Genomic DNA, 25,292 nt, shown 5'->3' on the forward strand with positions numbered 1-25,292 from the left:
TGCACAACTAGGTCAGCGTACGTCAGTGACATCATTTCGAAAGAAAATTTCCAACGGTGCTCCCATTCCGGTTACAACCTTGTCGTAGGAATCTGTTGTAATCCGAGGACCCATTTTCATTGAAGGACATAATTTGTAGCTGTCAAGCAAGCATTCCGAGCTGTCTAAATAGGTGACCCGACCAAACTGAAAGCGTAGGCCAAATTTCAGTGTCACCGTACCATGTGACCAAAGTGAGGTTTCCCAGGCCAATAATAAAGTTAGTGTATATGGTAAACGTCACATTTTTATGCCTATTTATTTACTGTAATTATAACTTCACTACTACTAACTAATTACTAATTGGGTTACATCGCAAAATATTGTGAACAGTTTGTATATGTCAATGTACTGATATACTGTGTGTGTGTGTGTGTGCGTGTGTGTGTGTGTGTGTGTGTGTGTGTGTGTGTGTGTGTGTGTGCGCGCATGCGCGCGCACACGCCAATTTAACAATTTATGAATGTATATGTGTTTTGAATACAAAAAAGTAGCACACGGTTCTTTTTTTCTATAGATTCTTTTTTTCCTAGTCAATAAATGTGAATCTAATGTGACGCATGATGTATTCTTTCAATATGGCTTAATGGCATGCACACACAGAGATGGAATCAGCGGGGAAGAGCATTCATCAAGCGCATCTGCATCACAGTCTCAGGTGAAGTGCTGTGTCGTTCTAATCAATACAGAGATGAAGCGCGTGTGTGTGTGTGCGTGTGCGTGTGCGCACGCGCTCTTCTTGATGAATCATGGCTGCTGCTCGCAGAAAAAAAACACACATTTTCTCCTAAATGCCTCATCAACTTTGATTATTGAAGCTCTCACCGTGTCCACAATGCCTTCTGATGCAACCACATGGATGAATCATAATGAAGATAGGGCAAATTGTGCCCACAGGAAAAAAAAGGTGACAAAACCAAGATGACAGGCCTAACTGAGAAGAACTGTCTTAAAACTGTGTGTGTTACAACACCATACATCCTGACTGTATGTAAGATAAAACGAATGGCCATTTAAATTTGCTTCATAACATTTGCCGAAAGGGGAAAATTCAATCCACATAAAAGAGTGTTACTATTTTCCGTTCATGTGTATGGAAATACAAAATAGCACAGCAAATTGAGAGTGCAAAAAAAAGTAATGTATTCAAGTTTAAAATGAGGAATAGTAAGACTGGCAGTGCATTAAAAAAGTTCTTTACACTCTTTATCCACATTCTAAATAATAGACTCCCTGGACTGTCTGTAAGTAAATGTAAATATTCTTGGTATTTTTCTTTCCAATGGAATGAATCCAAATTAAGATTTGCTTTTTGTCAGCGATCATTTTTTCCCTCCTTCTGGTAGCTGCTTTTGATTCATCTTCATCCACATTCGCATTTGTGGTTATTGTTAGCCTTGCAAGGTGCACCCTTCACCGTCGACATCACCGCCTACCCCAGCAGCACCCCCTGCCCCCTTCCAGAACAGATCTGGAGTAGCCATGCTTGTAGACTCAGCCGCCTTTCGGGTTATACATCCAAATGACTGTAATCTGAGGATGAATAGCAATCAGTAGCCCTGTACGAGCCGCTGGCACTACCCCTTCTACCCTTCCTGACCCTCCTCCCCTCTCCGCAATCAGGCCGCTGCGCCCCATTCACAAGAAGTCACAACGCACTCACTCACGCGTGCATCAGGAAGCACTCGTCTCCATCTTTGGTCATTTAGGTGAAGGCTCGAGCGAGACCTTTCATGTGAATCTCACGCCAGGTTCACCGGTCGAGAAATGAGCTGCAGAGGTCAGTCCAGCCTGTCATGGAAATGACTGCACTGGTCACTTTTTTCTGGCATTTATTTCCCAGGGTGAAACTCATCTTTTTTTTTCTTTACGTAGGTTTTGAGGAAACAGTCAGACTCATAAGAATTGAGTTTCTAGAAAAAAACGCTAGTTGTTTATAAGAATAAAATTGGCAGTATTTTTCTTAGAATAGTTTTAGTTTTTTTTACAAAAATAAGATTTTTTTTAACAAATATTTTTCTCTTTGTTTCTAGAGTGCAGTGGGCCAGTCGTCATATAGCGAAACCCCACATCTAAATGAAACTCCCCCAAAAAAGAATTGTTTAAATTTGATTATTTAACACCCCCCACCCCCTCTGATAAGGCGGTGACACTCTTATCAGCTTAAGATTCTTTAAAATAAACTTTTTTTAAAGAAAGAACTTGCAATGTGGTGAGAAAAATGAGTGAAAAAAATACTGGTTTCATTTTTGAATAGGAAAAAAAAAGTCCTGCTTGAAATCAAATAAAATCTAAGAATCAGCTGAGAAGAGTTAGCGATGAGTATATAATATTGATCTATACCTATGCATACCAGTTAGTTCTAAATTTCAAGAATTTCACAGCGTACTGTATTCTGTTTAATATGTTTTCGGTGATTTTGTTCGACCAGCCCCGAAGTGGAGGCCCGATGACTAACTTGTTAAACTGACCTTAATTTGACACAAAATGGCCACTGACCTCAACGGCAAAGTCACAAGTAAATTCTGTCCACTTTTTTCCTGTGAGATCTAAAACATCTTCAAAAAGAGTACTATGCCCTGTCTATGTGCTTTACTTTTTGTCCCCCCCCCTCCACTACCCCGTTTCTACCCCGCCCCCCTCAAAAAAGCCCCAATCAGACTTTGTTGAAAAGAAAGGAAGAACAATCAATGTGATTTTCTATGTATTTTAGTTTAATGTTCCTCTCCCTATTCCCTTCCAGTCCTGTTTGTGATGCTAGTGAGCAAAACAACATAAACCGAAGAAAGCTTGTCTGCTGTCTACTTTGAATTCTCTTTCAAGCATTTTACACACCGACACATAAAAAAAAACCCCTCAGATGTTTAAAAATCTTATCAGCGATCTCACATGAGGACTCCCTCTCCTTCCCTCCCCTTTACTCCCTCGCATCCTTCTCCACTATCTCCTCTCTCCTTGTGGTCGCCCCCCTCCCTCACCTCACAGGGGCGGGGGGCAGGGGGGACATGCATCCCTGTGTTTATCACCGCCATCCAATTGTGCTCGTTGCCTAGCAACATGGAAACGACCATTTCATTGTTTTTGTTTTTGTTTTTTTTAACTATCCCAGCATCTGTTGTCTTGATTCACAAACTCACATTTTTTTTCTCTAGTGCATATTAGTATCTCTCTCTCTCTCTCTCTCACACACACACACACACACACACACACACACACACACACACACACACACACACACACACTCTGGGCTGGAATCAATTATCATTGGAATTAATGAAGCGCGTAATGAAGAGTATGTTATCAGTGCTCCAGAATGGTGAATAATGTGAAAGGAACATCAAACATATACAAATGGACACACTTAATTCTTTGCAGCCGTAAAAAGCAGGAAATGTGTGTGTGTGCGTGTGTGTGTGTGTGCGTGTGTGCGTGTGTGTGTCTGATGTTTAATATCGTCACATTTCCATATAAAAAGTCTCCTTAGTGACACACGTAATGAAAGATAAAACGATTGCATGAAAAGGTGAGTTTATCTTTTCAATAGCCATCAGCACCAAATTTGTTTAAAGGAGGCTGCTTCCTCTGCCGATAACCCTTCGCGGTGTAGTCTGCCAGTGGATTATTCTTCATTTCAAATTAGGAAATACATTTCCAATGGGAAAATATTTGACTTTCGTTAGTGGTGGACAGATCGATCCAAAGAGCAATAGTATTGATACCAAGTCAGTATCAATAAAGGATCGATAGCGGGATGTGGTCGATATAGTAGTTTCAAGTATCGTTCTTGTGTGCGCTGACCAGGACTCGTCGCTTCTCCTCACCCATCTTATGTTTCGATGTTATAGTATCACTTGATTCAGCAATGCAAACAATGTATTTTATTTACTATTATTGAAAGAAAAAGGCGAGAAACAATTTGTTGATTTTGTTTTTTAAATCAAGAAAAAAAAAGTCAGTTGAAGCAGAATTCTAAATTTTTGTCTTCTATACTTTCTGAAACGTACCTGGAAAAAAAATGAATAAAATGAATAAACACTAAATTGTTTCATAATTTTGCCCATGGCTTCATGTAATAAAAAGAATAACAAAAAAAAAAACACAGAATGATTCTGAAAATTCAGGCATACCTTGGTTTTTGACAGTGATCCGTTCCAGAAGGCTGTTCGAAAACTGAAACCAAACCCTTTTAAAAAAAATCTTTATTGAACACGTCTATTCACCATGGAACGCTAAAAGAGGAAGCGTCACTTCCTTGTCTACCCGAGGAAGCGTCACTTCCTCGTGTAAGGAAGGCGAGAGGAGTCAAGTGACGCATTCAAGTGTGCTCAGTTTGTTCGCGAACCAAAATTTGGTCGTCATCCGAGGCATAAAAAACTCTAAATTTTTGGTTGAAAACCAATTTGGTTGAGAAAAGAGACGTTCGAAAACCGAGGTTTGACTGTAATTATCAAAAACTATTTGTATTATTTATTTTTCTTATGGAATTCAGTGTATTTAATTTTTACAATAGCAGTTGTTTAGCTATTGTGCATCTAAAGCAAATGTGTCAAACCCAAGGCTCTGGGGCCAGATCTGGCCCCCACATCATTTTATGTGGCCCGAAAAAGCAAAAAAATGTTGAGTCATTGCAAGCATTTCGTTTCTTTCCAATTCCCCTTTTGAATTGCAATACTTTATACTAATACTAAATTGCAACCCAAACCTTTCTTTGAAACCCGATTTCAAAACCTTAAACTTAATGTGAAACCCTACTTTCACTGAATGGATGGATACAAAGTCTTGCCTCGGTTGAAGCCCCCATCCCAGACAACATCATGTAGGACGCGGATGTGGCACTGCTTCCCGCATGTGTAGAAACTCCCACGCTGCAGCATCGCCTCCAAGCAGGGCTTTCCCCACCGCACGAGAAAACAAGTGGAACTGACAGGAAATTGCTGGAGGGTAGCAAGCAAGCGCCCCCAACGTGTGTATGCGTGCATGTGCGTGTCTGTGTGCGTGTGCGTGTCTGTGTGGTGGAGAGAAGTCTCGTCTCTCTTCAGGTTTGACCCCAAACGCACAACAAACAGGAATAGCGTATACCAGAACATTTTACGTAATGTATTATGTGTGTGTGTGTGTGTGTGTGTGTGTGTGTGTGTGTGTGTGTGTGTGTGTGTTCGTGTGTGTGTGTGTGTGTGTGTGTGTGTGTGTGTGTGTGTGCGTGTGTGTGTGTGTGTATGTGTGTGTGTGCTGCGCCGTCACCCAATTATTGTCACCATGGCAACTATCTTGGAATAGTGCAGGTGGTTACTTTACTATTACCAGGTCACTGCCTTGCAGCCTATTGACACAAGCGCGCACACGCACGCACACGCGCACACACACACACACACACACACACACACACACACACACGATGCTGAGTACTTTGTGCTCCCACTCTCCCACTCTGAGGAGGCACAAAGCTTAAAAAAGAGGCGAGCACCAATCACCATGGCAACAAATTGGAGGCAATTTCAGTAATAACAGGTATTATACAGCTCAGCCATTATTTGTGTGTGTGCTGTGTGTGTGTGTGTGTGTGTGTTGGGGGGAGGATGGCAGGTAGAAATCCTCTGTCCAACTCTATATTCATGAAGTCAACTACTCTGTTCATATTTTAGAGTTTGATGGGTTGTGCATATTCTGTGCGGTATGATACGATGATGACAGTATGTAGGCCAATGAGGATGCATGATGAATAGCAGCTGGACAAAGACACTCACCGGAGCGTGAGTATCAACATGAAGTCCCACTACACTGGAGCTCTGTGCCCACCCCGGACCCTCACACTGGGGTGGGGGTTGGCGTCCCTGTGCAGACATGCATCCATCCATCCATCCATTTTCTAATCCGCTTATCCTCACGAGGGTCGCGGGCAGTAGGTGGGGGACACCCTGAAATTGTTGCCAGCCAATCACATGGCACACATAGACGAACAACCATTCGCGCTCACATTCACAATCCGGTTTCCTCCCACGTTCCAAAAACATGCATGGCAGGCTGATTGAACACTCTAAATTGTCCCTAGGTGTGAGTGTGGGCGTGAATGGTTGTTCGTCTCTGTGTGCCCCGCAATTGCCTGGCAAACGGTTCAGGGTGCCCCTCGCCTACTGCCCTATGATGGCTGGGATAGGCTCCAGCACCCCCCATGACCCAGCGCCCCTTGTGAGGAAAAGTGGATCGGAAAATGGATGGATGGATAGTTATGCATACTTTATATTTTATTATTTATAATAAATATTTTTATATATTATATGAATATATTTATATTTTATAGATTGTGTTTTCTATGCATGTCGGTGTGTTTTAATTGGAAAAAAAAAAATTAAGCTGGCGGCCCGGTAGTCCTGTGGTTAGCACGTCGGCTTCACAGTGCAGAGGTACCGGGTTCGATTCCAGCTCCGGCCTCCCTGTGTGGAGTTTGCATGTTCTCCCCGGGCCTGCGTGGGTTTTCTCCGGGTGCTCCGGTTTCCTCCCACATTCCAAAAACATGCATGGCAGGCTGATTGAACACTCTAAATTGTCCCTAGGTGTGAGTGTGAGCGTGGTTGGTTGTTCGTCTCTGTGTGCCCTGCGATTGGCTGGCAACCGATTCGGGGTGTCCCCCGCCTACTGCCCGGAGACAGCTGGGATAGGCTCCAGCACCCCCCGCGACCCTAGTGAGGATCAAGCGGTTAGGAAGATGAATGAATGAATGAAAAATTAAGCTGGGTGCTGCTTAACTCATTCACTCCCAAAGACATATATATATGTCTTTTCACACTCCACACGTTCAACCCCAGATACTTTTTTTTTTATTTCATTCAGTACCAGCCAATTCTAGACCCCCTATTTTACCCTAAGTCTTGAAATATTTTGAAAAACATAAGTATTTGGGGTTGAATGTGTGGTCTGTGAAAAGACATTAACTCATTCACTCCCAAAGAAGTTTTTAAACGTCTTTTCAGACTTGATCCAGAATTGGCTGGTACTGAATGAGTTAATATGTCTGTGGGAGTGAATGAGTTTTAATGACATCCCAAATCGACTATTTTCAGTTACAGCGGCTGCATTCACATGACATTCATTACTTTCTTTTGGTTTCGAAGAGAAGACAAGAACTCACTCGGATGTCCTTCGGATGGACAGGTTTGGAGCCGGCTCATATTTATTCCATCATCTTTTCCAGCTGCCGTTCAGTCCATTCAGAGTGGACACATTGAGATGTTCTTGAATTCAGACGGCAGCTGGAGAAAAGTGCAGGGAAGGAAAAGGAGAGTGAGGGGCTGCTATTAATACGTACAACACCCTGCCACGCCACCACCAGCGTACACCCCACCCCACCCCCCGCACTCCTACCCACACTCTCTCCACTATTCATTCAGCAGCTCACAATGAATTGCAGCTGTGATGGCAGATAAATTGTGTGTGTGTGCGTGTGTGTGTGTGTGTGTGTGTGTGTGTGTGTGTGTGTGTGTGTGTCTGTGTGTGTGCCTGGTGTGCAGTGATTATCAGTGCTTAGGTGTGTGTGATTACCATCACCAAGGAAGAAAAGGGGGAGATTTAGGTCACATCAGGATGGGGCAGATGAAGAGGGTGAATGTTAGCCACAATAAAAGTGTCCACTGAATGGCAGAAATGCTTTACAGGCAATTTGGACTTTAGTTTATCTGAAATGAGTTCAACTTTCCTTTGATAAGAATGTTTTCTTAGCTTTGTTTTGGCAGGATACACACGGTTGTTTTTCGGCGACATGTTTTTCGAATCAGGTCGCTGATGGCGTTGTGTTACACACGATGGAATTGTGTGAGGGTAGCGTGGGATCGGTTCCCACTCAGTGGCGGTGTGAATGCGGGTGTGAATGGTCGTATGTCTCTGTATGTGCCCTGCGACTGACTGGCGAACCAGTTCAGGGTGTAGTCTGCCTTCCGCACAAAGTCATCTGGGATTGGCTCCAGCAACTCCCCGCGACCCTGTTCGGGATAAGCGGTGTTGAAAATGGAGGGATGTGTTTCGAATCTTCTTTTATCTTTGGCAGACACCATGCGCAAAAATGATAAATCGCACACTTAACAGTTTTGGTTCTATTGTGTGTGGGTTGCTCAGATAATATCAACACAGTCGTCACACAACAAAAGATTCTCTTCCCCGTTCCAGTCAAGAATTCCAATCCTCAGCGGGAGAACTCTCGTGTCATCACATGCAGAACCACAAAAAGGATATTAGGCAGTGTTGTGTCCAAGGACCGGCAACCCAAGGCCAAGGCCAAGGACTTGGAAAATTTTCCGAGGCAAGGCCAAGGCCAAGGACTTGAGAAATTTTCAGAGGCCAAGGCCAAGGACCAAGGACTTATTTTGAAGCTGAGGCCTAGGCGAGGACATGTATAAAACCATCCTATCATACCACTTGGCAGGTCTTCATGGTCTTGGCAGGTCTTCGGAAATTCACGGTAACCGTTTTTCGGTTCTGTCGGATTACCCAATGGGAAACCACGATAACAAATGTTGGGTTCCGTAAACGTTCATCATGGGAACCCATTTTTCTATTTTGACTGATATTCACAATCAAGAATTCTGACACTCAAAAGTATAATGTTTCAAGGGTAAATGTTTGAAAACGATGCATTAACAATGAACATGACATCAGCAGCTGTTTACTCCAGGTTTATTCCAAAAAAATAAATGGATCAAAAACTGGTGTACTCATGTGGCATCATCAGAGTATTTTTTTCCAATCTCACACTCCAAAGATTAATTTACTTGTAATCATTAATACAGGTAAGTATTGATGTGGCTTGACATCCTCTTCCCAAGATAATGCATGTGTAATCTACGATCAATTTGACGAAAGAATTTAACACACGTCATCATGAGTTCTACCAAGAGTTAACATTAGCATTAGTACACCTTGTGACGAAGGTTTTATTCATAAAGTTACCATGCTACAACCAGTAAATTATAGAATAACCAATACTGTTTCATAATATTTTTCATAACGATTAGCCTACAAATCTAATGACCAACTTGCCTCGTAATCGTGCCTCTCGTCGTATCTTGCTCTCGTGTTCTGTGCATACATTTCAGGTAAGTTTAGTGATACGCCCTTTGGACGATTCATACGAAAAATCAGACAGTCATTCCCATTTCTTAAATTTCATTTTTTTTTTCGCCGCCATATCAAACTTTCATTCGCGCAATTCCTCAGTTTGCGGACTAAAATACCCAGTCAGCAAAATTGGCCTGGCCCAGGTCTGGGGCAGAGATTGCACATATACTCGGCCCACATACCTCAATGAATGACAGTCCTGCAGTGGCCCACGTCTGGCATCCATGATGTGGGTCGCATTCAGCCCAGATCTGAGCCGAATTGTAAAACCTGACCCTACTCCGACCCGACGCTGGGTCAGAACAGGTTCCTGATATCAGCCTGAATTCAACCTCAACTAAGCCACATCTTTCATGAGCCATATTTGACCCACATTTAAAAAAAAGTTTCAAAAACGACTGTTATAAAAATATGTTTATTGTCATAAATTATGAATCTCACATATAACTCCACATACACTGGAAAAATGTACTTTTCTTTATTTAACAGGAACACAAAATCCAAATTGGAATGCAGCTTACTCTTGAACGGTACTTTTCTGTCCATCAAAATGTTGCGCTCTCCATGTCCTCTTTTCTTCTCATGCTCTCCTTCCTGTCACCATCCCGATCAGAAGACAGATGTAGCCATCTTGTGATTGTGATATCAATTTCCTTGTCTGAGGCCCAAGATGTTCGGCTGTTAGGTCTCACAGCGGCTGTAAGAACTGTAAGAAAACAAGCATGGACAGCGTGTTAGGAAAACAAACATTTGTACATGTCATGAACAATGATTAGTCAGTAAAAATAACCCCTGAAATTTCTTACAATAATAAAAATAATACTACTAATAATAATACATTTCATTTATAAGCGTCTTTCAAGACACTATAGGACACTTTACAACCAAAACTAAACTAGGTGTGACGCTGTGGGGCGAAATATTTGCCACCAAAAACTAAACGTGAATAACTTAAATACGTGATTTGAAGGTCAGTGGCTCGGATAATGGATCGATCATTTTTTCGGCTAAAAACGCCTTACTATACATGGTCGTTTTTTTGGGCTAAAAATGTCTTACTTTACATGGTCATTTTTTTCCGCCAAAAATGCCTTACTATACATGGTCGTTTTTTGGGGGGGCTAAAAATGCCTTACTATACATGGTCGCTTTTTGGGGCTAAAAACGCCTTACGATACATGGTCTTTTTTTTCGGCTCAAAACGCCTTGCATACATGGTCGTTTTTTGGGGCTAAAAACGCCTTACTATACATGGTCGTTTTTTTCGGCTAAAAACGCTTTACTATACATAGTTGTCTTTTTGGGCCTAAAATGCCTTACTATACATGCTCGTTTTCGCGGGCTAAAAATGCCTTACTACACATTGTTGTTTTTTTTCGGCTAAAAACACCTTACTATACATGGTCGTTTTTTTGGGCTAAAAATGCCTTACTTTACGTGGTCATTTTTTTCCGCCAAAAATGCCTTACTATACATGGTCGTTTTTTGGGGGGGCTAAAAATGCCTTACTATACATGGTCGCTTTTTGGGGCTAAAAACGCCTTACGATACATGGTCTTTTTTTCGGCTTGAAACGCCTTACATACATGGTCGTTTTTTGGGGCTAAAAACGCCTTACTATACATGGTCGTTTTTTTCGGCTAAAAACGCTTTGCTATACATGGTTGTATTTTTGGGGCTAAAAACGCCTAACTATACATGGTCGTTTTTTGGGGCTAACAATGCCTTACTATACATGGTCATTTTTTTCGGCCAAAAGCGCTTTAGTACACATGGTTTTTTTTCCGCCAAAAATGCCTTAGCATACATGGTCTTTTTTTTCGGCTAAAAACACCTTACTATACATGGTCGTTTTGGGGGGCTAAAAATGCCTTACTTTACGTGGTCATTTTTTTCCGCCAAAAATGCCTTACTATTCATGGTCGTTTTCTGGGGGGCTAAAAATGCCTTACTTTACGTGGTCGTTTTTTTCCGGCCAAAAATGCCTTACTATACATGGTCGTTTTTCTCGGCTAAAAACGCCTTAGTATACATGGTCATTTTTTTCGGCCAGAAATGCCTTACTATTCATGGCCATTTTTTGGGGGCTAAAAACGCCTAACTATGCATAGTCGGTGGGGGGTTTTCGGCTAAAAACGACTTACTATACATGGTCGTTTTTTTTCCCGGCTAAAAACGCTTTTCTTTACATGGTTGTTTTTTTTGGCTAAAAACGCCTTAGTATACATCACTGGTGTCAAACTCTTTTCACATATTGTATTGTATTGTATTGTATGGTGGGCCACATACGGCCTCGGTAGATGTCAATTGGGTTGGACTATTAAAATTATACCATACTTTGCTATAAACAACCAAAACAATGTCTTTCCTTTGTTTTGGTATAAAGAAGCACAAGAACATTTGGAAAATGTTGAAATTTAATGAACGTATCTTTTACAGAACATTTCATGAAGCACCTTACATTTCCTTCAACAAATGTGCAATTTACTTTTATCATTCACATATATGCATTGCAAATGATCCCATTGATTGTAAAAACTTTAACAAGTCATTAGTATTGAAAAATATAGGAATGCACTTTATGATTAAACAAGATTTATAAAGAAAGGAAGTTTTAAACCATTTACATGTGCATATCAAATCTAAATGTAATTAATTCCTGCCTACACCTTACAAACTAAGGTCAGTGCTACTAAATGTGTAAATGTGAGAGTGCTATTGATAACGTCTGCTGTCATGGGTCTGTCTCAGTGACGGACTGAGGTTGCTGTTGTCTTCTTCTCTGGTCAAAACAGTATCCCCCTAGCGGATACTCAGTGAATTGCACCTTATTAAAAATATTAATTCTGTGTTTTTTTGTGCATTGTTTTCATTTTTAAATTATCCTGCGGGCCTGATTGAACCTCGCATGCGTGTGTGTGTGTGTGTGTGTGTGTGTGTGTGTGTGTGTGTGTGTGTGTGTGTGTGTGTGTGTGTGAGTGCCTCGATGGGATCACCACCTTATCGTGGTGAGGCACTTTGCGCGTCTCCATGACCCCTAGAGCTATGTCGGCAGGAGTCCCGTACTCCTGGCAGTATGTCTCTCCACTCTGCTCTACGGGTCAGAGTCATGGACTCCATACCGCCGGCACATTACTTCTACCATGGAAGCCTTCCACATCCGCTGCCTGCGAAAGATCCTTGGCCTGTCCTTAGAAGATCGAGTTCCCCATACAGACATCCTTAAAAGCACCAATTCTATCTGCATGGAAGTAGCCGTGGCGAAGAAACATCTTCGGTGGATCAGACACACCATTCGCATGCCCGACAATCGCCTGCCCCGCCAGGTCCCCTATGGCTAACTGAGGGGTGTAAAGCAATCTGCTGGGGGGCAAAAGCGGCGCCTCAAGGACTACAGCAGAGACCTCCTAAAGCGAGCCAACATCAACCCCACGCAGCTTGAAACACTTGCAGACCAACCTGGTAGATCACTTGTGCCACTGCAATCTCTCAAATACACCAAATTAACCAAGCCAGATGAACCGAGACGCATTCAACGACACCAGCGGGCTGCTGATACCCCCCTGGTATCTGGTTTCCCTTGCTCCATCTGTGGTCGAGTCTGCGGCTCAAGGATCGGTCCCTATGCCCACGAGAAGTTGCACCAGCGAGAGTCGCTGACCCCCCATCCCCACCCTACCCATCCTCCCCTCCCTTGGAGCAAGTGTCATCATCAGACATGATGGACAGCTAATCCAGTGTGTGTGATGAATGAAATTCCGCATTGGTGTGCAATTGTAAAACAAGGCTGTGTGTTGAAAAAATACATCTGAAACTGCATTTAAGGGTGGCTATATACGGGCCGGAGTTGTAAATTGATTTCTGGCCCAAATACTTCACTCCACAACTGGCCCTCATCTGGTTTGCCAGAGTCAAGCCAGTGCCTCAGTTGCCACTCCTGGGCCTTGTTCGGCCCACATGCATTATGCCAGTGCCAACTCAAGGCCAGCTGTGCCAGCTTCATGCCGAATCCGGGCCAGATGCCTTAGCTGACTGGGTAGCAACCCGCATGCACACATAATGTTATTTGTTGCATCCCCCCCCCCCCCAACACTGAAAAGAAAAACAAAACAAAAGTAAATTAGAAGAAAGACACTCACACACCACACCACACATACAAGCACAGTGAAATTGTGTTGATCACACAGTCAATTCGTGTGCGGTGACTTTTATGGTTAAACTATTTTTCTGTACCGTTAAAATGACGCCACGGAAATGACATGCTACCGGTAACAATTGTTACCGTGAAATCCTCAGGCTTGCCGTAGTTTTTTTTGTTTGTTTATTTGTTTTGACTGAGAAATTTCCCTGCGTCCCAAAAACACACATTTGGAACTGTGCGTCCCGTGGGAAAATTATGCGTCTAGGACGCGGGACGCAGAGGTAACGAGATGGCTGAATCTCTAAACATTCTCTGAGTACTACTATTATTACCACTCCCACTAATACTACATTCATTAATTTAATACCTTCAACTTCACAATAATAATAAAAAATAATTAAATTAAATATATATTATCAATATTCATTATTGAATAACTAAATAAAAGAACTGTTACAGAAAGGCTTTACACGCTATTTAAACTGCAGATCGCGAACGGAACGAACCGTGATTAAAACTAACTGTGATGCCGCTCTTTACACGTTGTACTGACTGTCAGCTACAGCCCCGCCCCTCTAAAAGTGCCAGACAACGTTATCAACGTCGGTTTCCTTGGATGGATTTTGTTTGATTTCTTTGTGATTTTTGCGCTCCTCTGGCCCACTTTATACCTGTGGACGAAGGATTAGGAGCTCTCATCCCTCGTTGTATCCGATGACCGTCAACCCGAGGCATAGGCCAAGGACTTGACTCCGAGGCCAAGGCCAAGGACCAAGGACTTGACTCTAAGGCCGAGGACCAAGGACCAAGGACATGACTCCAAGGCCGAGGACCAAGGACCGCCCTTCGGTCCTCGAGCCAGTCCTCGAGGCCAAGGACCGGCTCGAGGAACACATCACTGATATTAGGTGTAGGATATGACTTAGTTTTATTTCCTGGCCACTTCCTCGTTCGTCAGTCAGTCAGGTTTTGTGTCAATTCACTTTTGAATCCCGTTTCTCCCAGTTTGTATAAAGAATGTGCGGAGGGGTGTGTGACTTGAACAGATGTTTAGATATGGAGGTGTTTAATATTGCCGGCTGTTTATCTCCAGCAAGCCACAGTGGCGATTGTATCGGCAGGCGGATGAAACGATTGACACGATGCTGATAAGGCGATAAGCGGCTGTGAATTATGAACATCGGATTGGTACAAGCACACGCGGATTTACTTGTTTTCATAGGCGAGTGTAGGCGGACCATTGTCGTTTCTGCGTTTCCACAACCAGGAAGTCCTTTACCTCTCTTTATATACCGTATGTATGCCATTTCCATTAACATAGTATAAGACGTTTTGCATGTTTTATTACACAGTTCGTCAATTTCAAATGTGCAAAAATGTGTTCGTCAAGGGGATACAGTATATTTTTATAGACTAGGCTATTGGTTTATTTGAACCCATATTGGGTTAAATATAACCCAGCAATTTAAGGGTTTAGTCTTCAATAATGATTTCAGTTTGGATACTTGTCGTATGCCGAGGAGCAAGACGACCAAGGAATATATAAGAATATATATATATATAGATATATAAATAGCTGGATAGCTCAGTTGGTAAGGCAATTGTTTTGCATATTCGAGACGGTGTTTCGAATCCCAGTTGGGGCAAAAAAAAAAAAAAAAATAGCACATAACACCATCCAGTGTGGGTCTGTGGGCAAGATCCTTCACGCTAATGCCTACCTCATACAATGATGAGAGACAATAAAATGAATGACATGCCGGCTCAGACATCGCCCGGCCAAACAAGGTCTGTGTCAGGTGCTGGGGAACCTTGGAGCATCTTGATGAAAAATGGGCTACCGGAACAAAGCGGAGATGGGCGAGATGCGATAACATGGCTCTGTTGGAATGCTACTACTCAAGCAACCCTAGTCAGAGGGGTTACATGCAGAGAATGTGGGCTAAATGGTTACTTCGAAACCCACAGTCACGGTTGACAACGAAACAACTAGTAACTCAGTATTCCAATATCCACAAACGGCAACTGCTGTCACAACTTGAGATTGATGAGGTACAACGCAGGTTCCATGGTGAAGGGCCCCAGGCTGCCAGATCAGAGGAGGAGGTCATACCAGAGATCGGGAGGCAAGCCCCAATGAAAGCACATGATGAGATTGGGAGGCCAGCCCCAATGAATGAAATGCTGAGCGAGGCAGCAGCTGACCTGAAAGCTAAGATCATGGTGAGAATGAAAGCTGGGCAACCTAGAAACCGATTACAACGGCTATGTGAAGTACCACCTAAAAGTCTCATGGAAAGTGTGAATGCAGCACTGAGGGCGATCCCTACCGTAACGATCACGGAAACCAATGAGCTGATATATGCTTCAGCATCAATGATCCTTGAGATGCTTGGCTATAAGAGCAACCATGGACGCCATGACTACGTTACCCACCATGGAAAAGACGGTTGGAGGCTAAGATCAAGGCGGCTCGGAAAGATGTGAGTCAATTGACGGAGGCCCAGAGAGGTGTGATGAAAAGGCCGATACCGGAGAGGTACATCCAGATGACCATACCTGAAGCACTCGAAACTGCCAAACAAAGGCTCCAAGCCTTGTCCAGCCGCCGAAAGCGGTACTCGAAAGAGAATGAGGCCAGACGAGTAAACAGGCTGTTCGCAACACAACCTGCAAAAGTGTACGCTCAGTGGCAGGGTCCTACCAACAGAGCTGATCCACCAAGACTGGAAACTGAAAGGTACTGGAAAGGCATATGGGAGAAGGAGGTTGCACATAACAGCAGTGCACAATGGCTGGTGACCCTGAGAGAGGAGCACAGCAACCTCCCTGAACAGAACCCAGTTACCATAACAGTGGCAGACATACAGGAAAGAGTCTCAGATATGAAGAACTGGACAGCACCAGGCCCGGACATGGTTCACACCTACTGGCTAAAGAAACTCACAGCACTCCATGAGCGCCTAGCAGTACAAATGAACCAGCTGCTGAGGGAGGGGACTCACCCAGGATGGCTAACCGAAGGGCGAACGATCCTGATCATGAAGGATCCCTCAAAGGGTGCAGTCCCATCCAACTATCGGCCAATAATCTGTCTCTCCACAACATGGAAGCTCATGTCAGGCATCATTGCGACTAAGATAAGTGGACACATGGATCAATAGAAGGGCATTGGTAGAGATACCAGAGGAGCCAAACATCAGATCCTGGTTGACAGAACAGTCGCACAAGACTGCAGGTCCCGACGTACCAACCTGTGCACAGCCTGGATTGATTACAAGAAAGCCTATGACTCGATGCCACATACGTGGGTCACTGAATGCTTGGAGTTGTATAAGGTGAACAGGACCCTAAGAGCCTTCGTTGCGAACTCGATGAGGATGTGGAATACCACACTTGAAGCCAATGGCAAGCCACTTACCCAAGTGTCCATCAAATGTGGCATCTACCAAGGTGATGCACTCTCCCCACTGCTGTTCTACATAGGACTGAACCCCCTAAGCCAAGTAATCACCAAGACAGGCTATGGATACCGCCTCAGAAATGGAGCTACGATCAGTCACCTCCTATCCATGGATGACATGAAGCTGAGAGCTAAAGGGACATAGAGCGAAAGGGACATAGACTCCCGGATCCACACAACCAGGATCTACAGCAGCGACATCGGGATGTCATTCGGGCTTGAGAAATGTAGTCGGATGGTGACTAAGAGAGGAAAGGTAGTCCGCACTGAAGGGGTCTCACTCCCTGAAGGAACAATCGCAGACATTGAGGACAGCTACAAGTACCTCGGTATACCACAAACCAATGGCAACCTCGAACTGGCAACAAGGAAAAGTGGCTACGGCCAAATACCTCCAGCGAGTGAGGCCAGCTCAATGGCAAGAATTAGACCCTGGCAATTAACAGCTATGCCCTGCCAGTGATCAGATACCCTGCAGGAATAATAAGGTGGCCAAAGGAAGAGATTCAGACCACGGACGTTAAGACCCGAAAGCTCCTAACCATGCATGGAGGGTTCCATCCCGAATCCAGCACCCTGAGACTGTACGCAAGCCGAAAGGAAGGAGGCTGGGGACAAGTAAGTGTGAGAGCCACTGTCCAGGATGAAACATCCAAGCTCCATGATTACATCAAGGAGAAGGCTCCAACGGATGACGTACTCAGAGAATGTCTCAGACAATGGGGAACAGAGGATGAGGAGCTGGAAGAGGGACCATCATGGGAGGACAAGCACCTACACGGGAAGTACCACGGACCATAACTGAAGTGGCCGATCTCAAGAAGTCCTACCAGTGGCTAGAGAGGGCTGGCCTGAAGGACAGCACAGAGGCACTCATCCTGGCTGCTCAGGAGCAGGCCCTGAGCACCAGGGCCATTGAGGCCCAGATATACCACACCAGACAAGACCCAAGGTGTAGGTTGTGCAAAGAGGCACCTGAGACGATCCAACACATAACTGCAGGGTGTAAGATGCTGGCAGGGAAAGCCTACATGGAACACCATAACCAGGTGGCTAGCATAGTCTACCGAAACATCTGTGCGGAGTATGGACTGGAAACCCCAAGGTCAAAATGGGAAACACCTCCGAAGGTGGTGGAGAATGACAGAGCGAAGATCCCGTGGGACTTCCAGATCCAGACTGACAAGTTACCATGGCGAACCAACCAGATATCGTGATAATCGATAAAGGGCAGAGGAAAGCCGTTGTAGTGGATGTAGCGGTCCCAAGTGATGGAAACATCAGGAAGAAGGAACATGAGAAACTCGAGAAATACCAAGGGCTCAGAGAGGAGCTGGAGCGAGCCTGGAAGGTAAAGGTGACAGTCGTGTCTGTGGTGGTCGGAGCACTCGGGGCAGTGACCCCCAAACTAGATGAGCGGTTGCGACAGATACCGGGAACAACATCGGACATCTCAGTCCAGAAATGTGCAGTGCTTGGAACAGCAAGGATACTGCGCAGAACCCTCAAGCTCCCTGGCCTCTGGAAGAGGACCCGAGCTGAATGAGGGACGGACACCACCCGAGGGGTGAGATGAGGATTTTTTTTCCTGTGTGTGTATATATATATATATATATAAGAAAATAAACAAAATAATGATAAAATGTAATTATTTATTTATTATTTTATTTTTTTATATATAAAGTCCCTTCAAGAGAAATTCTGTATTAAGAATTCAAGAGCATGTCTGACGGTACAGTATCTGTCCTGTGTGTGTGTGTGTGTGTGCGTGGGTGTGTGTGCGCGCATGTGTGTGTGTGTGTCCGTCCCTCAGCTCTTGTGTGACTGTGTTCCAGCATAAAGAGCAGAGAGAAAGCAATCAATGTAAGAACTGTGGCCATGCAGCGCGGTGTCCCGAGGGCACGTGTTGGGCTGAGTGACAAAAAGTTGAGAATATTGACACCATCGAATGGGAGAGGTGTTACATGCGCGCCCCTGGGACACGACACCACTACCACCGGCTCAGGATTGACCACTGACTTGTCACCTCTGCTCTGTCCCTGAAGAAGAAAGGGGATTGAGGGGTGGGGGGGGTCAGCCGAAATGCACAGTAAAAATGGACTGCTTTAGAGTGTGTTACTTTGTGTGCTCATTTTCCATGGGAGGGTTTATTACGGTTGTTTTTCAGCTATATGCAATAGTATTGTAAACACACTCGGATCCAACTAATATGTTGAGACTTAGACCACGATTGCACTTACCTATTTTATTAAACTAATTACAAAGGACTAAATAAATACCCGATACATGTTTGTGATTTTTTTTAAATTACAGTATCAATTATTTAATGATTTAACAAATGTTATTGACTTATTAACCTATTTTTTCATTTGGCAAAACAAAATCTGAGGAAAAATAATTTTAATTAGAATAGAATAAAGTTAGTACAGCCCGGTAGTCGAGGTCAGCACGTCGGCTTCACAGTGCAGAAGTACCGGGTTAAATCTTGCTTCGGCCTTCCTGTGTGGAGTTTGCATGTTCTCCCCGTGCTTGCGTGGTTTTCTCTCAGTCCTCTGGTTTCCTCCCACATTCCAAAAACATGAATGGCAGGCTGATTGAACACTCCAAATTGTCCCTAGGTGTGAATGTGAGTCTGAATGGTTGTTCGTTTCTGTGTGCCCTGCGATTGGCTGGCAACTGGCTTAGGGTGTCCTCCGCCTACTGCCCAAAGACAACTAGGATAGGCTCCAGCAACCCCCGTGACCCTAGTGAGGATAAAGCGGTTCGGGAAATGAATGAATGAATGAATAAAGTTGAATTAAATTTTTCATAGAGGATAAAGAATATATGCAGGTATTGTGATATAATCGACACATTACACCACTGCTTGTGTTCAAATATCAATTGCTTTTAAAACCGTAACTATTGATGCTAACTGTGAGCATGGCAATGGCATTTTGCATTATTTGCTTTGCATTAATCTTCCTAGGGAAAAGCTGTGGCTTTTTTTGACACAACGTGCAAATGTCTTTGTTTTTTGTTTAGTTTGACACTAAACTTCAACTGGGAGTGACAATAAAAAGCTTGAAGCCTCTTTTTAAATCCTCTCTGCCAAACAGCTGCTTCTTGTGAAGTGAGTAGAATTGACTTGGCTGCCACAATCGTATTGAGCTGCTGCCTAAAATCAAACAGTCATTGTCCAGGTGTTGCAAAGCCACTATGACATTTTTAAAAAAAACGCCTTTTCGTCCTGTGGCTCGTGCGGTGTCTCGCACATCCGATCCTAAATCAATAGTAACATCTTCTCTCCTGGCGTCTACTTTCTCGTGTGTCCGTTGCATCAGAAGTGTGTACATGCTATTTCTGAGCTCATAATGGCTTCTTCCCCCACATCACCTCTCTCGCCTGCTCTCAACAATAGCAGTTAATAGCAGTCCAAAGTGGGCGCGCATTTCCACCATAGGGGAGGGCTTTCAAAAAGAGTCCATGTTTTTTTGGGGATGTGTTTATTCACAAGCTACATGCATTATGGCCCGTGCTCTCTCCGCAATTAAATCAAAGTGTTTCACATCACAGGGAACCCCCACCCCCACCCCTAGCCCCCAAACCAACCCTTTCAGCGGGTTATGAATGTTGTCAATTGCAGGCAGGCAAGATGTGCATTTCAATGAAAAATAGGAAATGGAACCTTTCTATGAATAACACAGACACACTGACACACACACACACACGGGGATTCTTCAAGAAGAATAAAACACCTATTTGCATAAGGAACCAATTTCAGCTTTTAGCCCTAAATCAAATGAAAAGCATTTTTGCGTGTTAATGTATAAGTATGTACAGTGGTGGCTCTTTAATAAAATTGTAATCCTCAAACGTCATTATTATTAGTAGTAGTATCATTAACCAACACACTCGCAAACCTTGTGAGAATCGAAAATGGAGGGATGGATGAAAAAAATGAAAAGCAATTTCAAGTTATATTTGACTGAATTCTTTTTCAAAGCGGTAAAACTTCCTGAAATTGAAAGCATCCGCATTAAAGCCCTTAATGATCTTGCAAATGCACACTCGCAATTGTTAAATACAGTACTTATTTCAAATAATAAATGAATAAATACAACATTATGAATAATAATACAAATAATAAATACATTTTAAATAATGTGTTGAGTATACATTTCCCAAGAGCACAAACATTAGAACATCAAATGACATTTTTGCAGATGATTAAAAAATAAAGCACCATGTTTCAAATGCTTTAAATCGGATGGCAGTCGCCTCCCCTTAATGTAGCTAATAATGATGACAGTTGTCATTTTTACAATGGTGATTGTAAATTACTAAATGTTTATCATCAGAAATATAATGTTTTAATTGTTCTTCAAAAAATCCAATCTAATATATTCTATCGAATAATGTAATATTTTTAATGAATTGTGAGTTTGAAATAAACACCCGAATTTAAGTGAATAGTCTTTTTTTTTAATGCATCATGTTACTTTTTTATCGTGATTTTGTTTTCTGTTTGATCAATGGAACGCAATTTTGGCCACGAAAAGGATTGACTGTGGTACAACACGGTGACCTTGTGGTATGCATGTCTGCCTCACAACTTTGGGGTTCTCGGTTTGAGTCTTACCCCAGTCCTTTGTGGGGATTTCCATGTGCTCCACATGGGTTTTCTTCGGGTACTCTGACTTCTTCCAAGTTTACGATGGACCCCGCTTCCCAAAGTAAGCAGGGATAGGTTCCAGGTCACCTGAAACCCAGATGAGGACGAGCGCCATCGAAAATGAATGAATTGAGCAAAGCATCATTGTTGCCCTGGCAACATCTGAACTCCAGACATCATTTATCTCATCGGCCGATGTAAATATCACCCCCAAAAAAAGTGTACTATTATTAGTAGTATGATTATTGCGGCTACTACGGTACATTCTGAGCATACTGAGAACCTTTTTGCGTGGCTTGCAGACATGCAGTCAGTCAAGTCAATGTTAAAGGTCAAACACAGTGTCGCTCACACGAGACAATCCCAGTGAGAGCAGACATGATGTCATTAAACTTTCATGACAACTGAAAGGTGACAACTCTCAGCCGTTATTGACTCCGCACGACCCCAACACACGTAGGTGTGCGCACACACCACACACAGACCTACACGCGCGCACACACACACACACACACACACACATACACACGTACAGTATATATTTACGATACAGTAGGTACCCCTCAACTGTACTGCTAACCAATGAATTTTAAATACAGTGACTGCTCATGATGAAGCAACATGTGGCTCAGTGGTTATTTGTTTTGTGTATAGTATAATGAGAACGTACTTGGTATGCAGAATCCAATGCTCCGATGACGCCGTATAATAAATTGTTCTAAATCTCCTCCATTTTTGGTGGAGTTATATTCTTTGCCAGTAGATGTTGGCACACAGCTTACTCTGTGTGAATTTGGGGGCGCGGGGGGGGGGGGGGGGGGGGACAGAAGAGGAATTTAGAAGAAGAAAGAAACCCCAATAATTTTTATTGAAAACTATTTAAAGTCATCCTCTGTAATCCTGCTTTTCATCGGCTAAGGTAAGCAACAGCAACACATTAATTTCATAATCTTTGAGCATGACTATGGATGGCTATTGTGAGATGATAAGTTTGTTGGGAAAAAAACAGGACTGTTTATACAAGTACTGTAAATACCGAGGGATTGGTACACTGTTAGACTGTACTGCACAGTATTTTTGGGGTTGCTTTTGCTCTCGCTTAATAAATGATATGAATTTAAATGTGTTTGTAATATTGTGTGTCAAATACTTTGAAATTCAGTGCCATAAATGCTATTAAAAATGCTATTGTCTTTGGAGTAGTTCTCTATACGGTATTTCTATATCACAGATTTCACGTATTGCAGGGATGGTCCCAAAATGGCCGTTTAGTTGACATTTTTTATTTTCTATCATCATGATGGTGGGTGGGGGGGGCATGTTTTACTTGTGACTTCTAGTTGCTGTATGTTTTAGAAAAAAAAACGTCTAAATTACAAATGACTTTCCAGAGTGTCATCCGAGCAAACATTACACGTGTGTTGTCGATGGCAAGCAGCGCAGGTTGTGTGAAAAATGTCCGACGCGAGCTTTTGTGTTTGCCGCCGGCTCCGGCAGGTCCCATAGGAGCGTCTCCGTTTATTGTGCTGCAAAAAAAGCCAATTACAATGTTAATGTGTCACAGCGGGTGCCTGAACCCCGAGGAACGCGTCCAACGCTTGATGGAGAGGGCTCGAGTCAACGCGGGGTTAACAGCAAAACGGCGTCTGGGGAACGCTTGGCCATAGCATAACACTACACAATAGTAAACACGCACACATATGCTTGATACATTCAGGAATTGCTGCATGGAAAGAATATATCAGAGTCAGGATCAAATACTACAATTAATAAGAAAAAAAGGTATCTAGGCTAAGACGAAAAAAATGGGATGATAAAAATAGACAACCAATGATACAACACAATTTGATTGATGAGTTCACCCCTCTCAATAATAATCACGCATGATACAATAATGATCTAATAGAATGAAATGACCTCGGCAAAACTACGCAATGCAGATTTGCTCAGCTAACAAAATGAACTGTAGATATGAAGTAAAGCAAGTTTAGATGCACTCCAATATTATCATCTCACCTTAATCAGGCTATGTGAAGCTAAGCTATGGAGGATATGCTATGGCTTGCTATGACGATAAAATGAGCTAACCTAAGAAAAACTGTGCCAAAATGTGCTACAGCTAAAGTAAAATAAATAATCCAAAATTAAGTGAGCTGAGACAATACCCAATCCGATACGATGAGATGAGCTCACTTCAGCCATGCTAAGCTATGTTTACAACATAAGATGGCGTGTCAAACAGTACAATATTAGACAAGATAAGGTACGACAATTCGGCATTGAAAGATGAGCTCACTTTAGCCAATCTAATCCACGCTTTGCTAAACTAATAAAACAAAGAGCCTGCAATGAGAGCAATGTACATACAAGACAAGATAACTCACTTCAACCAAGCGAAGATCAGTGAAAGTATGCTAGGCTTAGCTAGTATATAAATGGCTGCCATTGTACATAATTAGACAATGCAAGATATGACAGATCGATCCATCACGACATTGCCAAAACAATGTCCTTTTTTTTCCCTTTGTTTTTCCAGATAACACAAAAAAGTCAACAAAATACTGCCTCTATCATATTCATGAATAATTTCATTTTCGGGGTAGTATTGAATGATCTGTCTCACCGATTTTAGCGGAGGAGGCCAGCATCATGAGATATTTAAAGCACAATTCTTTTATTTCCATCAAAATACAATTTTAAGATGCTAAAATGATAACATAAGTTAACCTCAGCCAAGATAGGCGAATCTATGCTACACTATTGTAACAAAATATGGTTTCTCTCAATGTACAACATGATGAAAGACAATGTAAAGTACGAAACTACAGCATATGAAGATGAGCCCATTAGCCAGCTCAAGCTAAGCAACTATAAACTATGCGAAACTAAGCTGAAACAGGATGAGATTGCTCTATTTTATCTATCGATCTACGTATCCAGTTAAGGTAAGATAAGACAATGCAGCACATCCTCAGAGGACTCCCGCAGGACGATCTCTCTTGGGAGGCCATAATAAGCCATTAAATGGGCACATTAGGAGCTAATGAAAAGGCTCTTAGTGTTTTTTTTTCCACTGCGGTTCACCTGAATATATTTGTCACACTCTCGGTTGTGCATGTGTGTTACTTACTTGGACTGACAAACGCTCAAATTGCAAAGCAATAAACATATTTCCCCACCAATTTTATGATGCGTTTTGGTCTGTGTGTAAGGCTGGCAGCACAATGTTCTCGACACACAACGCGATGTTACACTTGTTATTGTCATGCAAATGTTCATAATAGACTGCAGCCAGCATCTCTGATTAGCCTGATGTGTGCTCATTCCCCACTCTCAGAGGGTCTTTTCTCTGCCGTCCATCCAGCCAACCATGATAAATAGACGCACACACGCACAGGCACAGGAATATCATCATGTTACCTCACTAAAATGCTTTTGTAATCATTTTCAAATGCATTGAAAAAGGCTTGATGTGGTACACACACACATGCACACAAACGATAATATGAAATAACACCGACAGTAAAAATTCCAAGACTAAATAAATACAGTGCTGCTTTGACCTTATGGGACAAACAAACACACAGATACCAAATGAAAACACTCACAAGGAGCATGGAGAAAACATTCACAGTTAACGAATCGCACAGTGAACGAAACGTGTTAGAGTTTATGATTTCACAAACTATGCCACGTACCGTAAAGACACTCGATGGCTCCATGAGGCTACTCGTGTGACGCCTGCCTGGGCCTAGTGGCGGTAGTCGTGCCGCAATGGTAGGCCAAAAGTCATACTAGTCGTGTCAAAAACCTTATGAGTGAGACACAGTTTTCCCACGAGTGCGCCGATTTTATTTAATAAAGAGGAAAAATAGCATACTAGTATATGG

The 25,292-nt window shown here is 42.9% G+C and overlaps 1 long non-coding RNA gene across 1 annotated transcript in view; it reads left to right on the forward strand.

Moving 5' to 3' along the window:
- The window catches only part of LOC127607587 (uncharacterized), a 113,184-nt gene extending 106,454 nt beyond the window's left edge, over window positions 1-6,730 (forward strand). The window contains exon 2 of the long non-coding RNA XR_007964104.1: window positions 6,562-6,730. This is a non-coding gene — a long non-coding RNA (uncharacterized LOC127607587). The remainder of the gene's footprint in view (window positions 1-6,561) is intronic.
- Window positions 6,731-25,292: the final 18,562 nt, after the last annotated feature.

The sequence above is a fragment of the Hippocampus zosterae genome, chromosome 9 (assembly GCF_025434085.1).
Source record: "Hippocampus zosterae strain Florida chromosome 9, ASM2543408v3, whole genome shotgun sequence".
Lineage (NCBI taxonomy): Eukaryota > Metazoa > Chordata > Actinopteri > Syngnathiformes > Syngnathidae > Hippocampus > Hippocampus zosterae.